We start from the raw sequence: 3,734 nt of genomic DNA, 5'->3' as shown, positions 1-3,734 counted from the left end.
TACACTGCCTATGAAGGTGCCATACACTGCCTATGAAGGTGCCATACACTGCTTATGAAGGTGCCATACACTGCTTATGAAGGTGCCATACACTGCTTATGAAGGTGCCATACACTGCTTATGAAGGTGCCATACACTGCTTATGAAGGTGCCATACACTGCTTATGAAGGTGCCATACACTGCTTATGAAGGTGCCATACACTGCTTATGAAGGTGCCATACACTGCTTATGAAGGTGCCATACACTGCTTATGAAGGTGCCATACACTGCTTATGAAGGTGCCATACACTGCTTATGAAGGTGCCATACACTGCTTATGAAGGTGCCATACACTGCTTATGAAGGTGCCATACACTGCTTATGAAGGTGCCATACACTGCTTATGAAGGTGCCATACACTGCTTATGAAGGTGCCATACACTGCTTATGAAGGTGCTATACACTACCTATGTTGCCACCAACGATAATAACATCATCCTCTCAGTCTTTTATCAATATTTACAAACTCGTGATCTGTTAAATAATGTCAATAACAACAACACAGTAAAACCAAAAACAGACTAAATACAAAAAAACAATCAGCCGCTCAGTTAAAAAAAAGCACTTCATAGAAATCTGAGAAACTAAATTAAAATTCATCCCCAGTCTCTGATTCTGTCAAACACATCAGTGTCCTTCAATCCCAGTCCTGGAAACCCACAGGGCGTGCAGGGTTTTGTGCCAGCCTAACACACCTCAATCAACTTATCAAAAGGGCTTGATGATTGGACGATTGATGGAATCAGGTGTGCTGAGTGTTGAGATGGAACCAGGATTAAAGAAAAGTGAAATAAACAATATCTTGATATACATTTCAACATATGAATCATCTATATTGATGAGAAGAAAAGATATATGGAGATGCAAATGAAATGATGAAGATTGACTGGTCCACCGTTCACTATCCTGACCAGGGTTCTGATAACTTCCCCCACATAGATGCTGCTTTCACTGGGGGTGGGACTGTCTATCAGTAGGGCTGTCTGTTCTCTGGTCCAGGGGTCAGGGGTCAGAACCTGTCAGGGCCACGGTGGGTGTCTGTTCTCTGGTCCAGGGGTCAGAACCTGTCAGGGTCACGGTGGGTGTCTGTTCTCTGGTCCAGGGGTCAGAACCTGTCTGTTCTCTGGTCCAGGGGTCAGAACCTGTCAGGGTCAAGGTGGGTGTCTGTTCTCTGGTCCAGGGGTCAGAACCTGTCTGTTCTCTGGTCCAGGGGTCAGAACCTGTCAGGGCCACGGTGGCTGTCTGTTCTCTGGTCCAGGGGTCAGAACCTGTCAGGGCCACAGTGGGTGTTCCCTGTTCCCCTGTCCAGGGGTCAGAACCCGTCAGGCCACGGTGGCTGTCTGCTCCTGGTCCAGGGCCAGAACCCGTCTGTTCTCTGTCCAGGGTCAGAACCCCGTCAGGGTCCAGGGTCAGAACCTGCCGTTCTCTGTCCAGGGGTCAGAACTCGTCTGTTCTCTGGTCCAGGGGTCAGAATTCCTGTCCAGGGGGCTCCAGTTCTGTCCAGGGGTCAGAACCTGTCTGTTCTCTGGTCCAGGGTCAGAACCTGTCTGTTCTCTGGTCCAGGGGCAGAACCTGTCTGTTCTCTGGTCCAGGGCCAGAACCTGTCAGGGCACGGAAACTCTCATGGTCCAGGGTCAGAAACCTGTCAGGGTCAAGGGTCAGGGTCACGGTGGGTGTCTGTTCTCTGGTCCAGGGGTCAGAACCTGTCAGGGCCACGGTGGGTGTCTCTGTTCTCTGGTCCAGGGGTCAGAACCTGTCAGGGTCACGGTGGGTGTCTGTTCTCTGGTCCAGGGGTCAGAACCTGTCAGAACCTGTCTGTTCTCTGGTCCAGGGGTCAGAACCTGTCTGTTCTCTGGTCCAGGGGTCAGAACCTGTCTGTTCTCTGGTCCAGGGGTCAGAACCTGTCTGTTCTCTGGTCCAGGGGTCAGAACCTGTCAGGGTCAAGGTGGGTGTCTGTTCTCTGGTCCAGGGGTCAGAACCTGTCTGTTCTCTGGTCCAGGGGTCAGAACCTGTCTGTTCTCTGGTCCAGGGGTCAGAACCTGTCTGTTCTCTGGTCCAGGGGTCAGAACCTGTCTGTTCTCTGGTCCAGGGGTCAGAACCTGTCTGTTCTCTGGTCCAGGGGTCAGAACCTGTCTGTTCTCTGGTCCAGGGGTCAGAACCTGTCAGGGCCACGGTGGGTGTCTGTTCTCTGGTCCAGGGGTCAGAACCTGTCAGGGTCAAGGGTCACGGTGGGTGTCTGTTCTCTGGTCCAGGGGTCAGAACCTGTCAGGGCCACGGTGGGTGTCTCTGTTCTCTGGTCCAGGGGTCAGAACCTGTCAGGGTCACGGTGGGTGTCTGTTCTCTGGTCCAGGGTCAGAACCTGTCTGTTCTCTGGTCCAGGGGTCAGGGCCTGTGGAACTCCTGTCTGTTCTGTCTGGTCAGGGTCAGAACCTGTCTGTTCTCTGGTCCAGGGTCAGAACCTGTCTGTTCTCTGGTCCAGGGGTCAGAACCTGTCTGTTCTCTGTCCAGGGGTCAGAACCTGTCAGGGTCAAGGTGGGTGTCTGTTCTCTGGTCCAGGGGGTCAGAACCTGTCTGTTCTCTGGTCCAGGGGTCAGAACCTGTCTGTTCTCTGTCCAGGGGTCAGAACCTGTCTGTTCTCTGGTCCAGGGGTCAGAACCTGTCTGTTCTGGTCAGGGGGTCAGAACTGTCTGTTCTCTGGTCCAGGGGTCAGAACCTGTCTGTTCTCTGGTCCAGGGGTCAGAACCTGTCAGGGCCACGGTGGGTGTCTGTTCTCTGGTCCAGGGGTCAGAACCTGTCAGGGTCAAGGGTCAGGGTCACGGTGGGTGTCTGTTCTCTGGTCCAGGGGTCAGAACCTGTCAGGGCCACGGTGGGTGTCTCTGTTCTCTGGTCCAGGGGTCAGAACCTGTCAGGGTCCACGGTGGGTGTCTGTTCTCTGGTCCAGGGTCCAAACCCGTCGAACCTGTCTGTTCTCTGGTCCAGGGGTCAGAACCTGTCTGTTCTCTGGTCCAGGGTCAGAACCTGTCTGTTCTCTGGTCCAGGGGTCAGAACCTGTCTGTTCTCTGGTCCAGGGTCAGAACCTGTCTGTTCTCTGGTCAGGGTCAGAACCTGTCTGTTCTCTGGTCCAGGGTCAGAACCTGTCTGTTCTCTGGTCCAGGGAGTCAGAACCTGTCTGTTCTCTGGTCCAGGGGTCAGAACCTGTCTGTTCTCTGGTCCAGGGGTCAGAACCTGTCTGTTCTCTGGTCCAGGGGTCAGAACCTGTCTGTTCTCTGGTCCAGGGGTCCAACCTGTCTGTTCTCTGGTCCAGGGGGTCAGAACCTGTCTGTTCTCTGGTCCAGGGTCAGAACCTGTCAGGGCAACACATCAGATTCCACTAATAAATTGTTTATTGATGACTATGACTAATTGGATCAGTTGAATCAGCTGTTCTTTATTGATAACTAATTTGACTTAACTATAATTAAATCAACGTTAAAAATGATTAGTTGAAACAGGTTTCACTGCAGGGCGGAGCTAAAGCCTGCACCCATACCAGCTTCTACAGAGGAAGGTTGGATAACCGGGGCTGTCTCGACAGGCAGACGTCTCAAATGCACCTCCCAATGGAAGAAACTCACAACAGCCAAAACACACATCAAAATACAGCCTCAGTTGTCCAACAGAACAGAAGTACCACTTAAATAAACAGAGGCTGCG

At 52.4% G+C, this 3,734-nt stretch overlaps 1 long non-coding RNA gene across 1 annotated transcript; it reads right to left on the bottom strand.

Annotated features, from left to right (window-relative positions):
- Nucleotides 1-477: 477 nt before the first annotated feature.
- On the bottom strand, nucleotides 478-2,024 carry LOC135529361 (uncharacterized). The gene is made up of 2 exons (XR_010453689.1): nucleotides 1,853-2,024; nucleotides 478-1,020 (listed from the first exon to the last, which is right to left on the bottom strand). It is a non-coding gene; the product is annotated as an uncharacterized LOC135529361 (long non-coding RNA).
- Nucleotides 2,025-3,734: the final 1,710 nt, after the last annotated feature.

The sequence above is a fragment of the Oncorhynchus masou genome, unplaced genomic scaffold (genome assembly GCF_036934945.1).
Source record: "Oncorhynchus masou masou isolate Uvic2021 unplaced genomic scaffold, UVic_Omas_1.1 unplaced_scaffold_11463, whole genome shotgun sequence".
Classification (NCBI taxonomy): Eukaryota; Metazoa; Chordata; class Actinopteri; order Salmoniformes; family Salmonidae; genus Oncorhynchus; species Oncorhynchus masou.
This window is presented reverse-complemented; position numbering and strand designations above follow the sequence as displayed.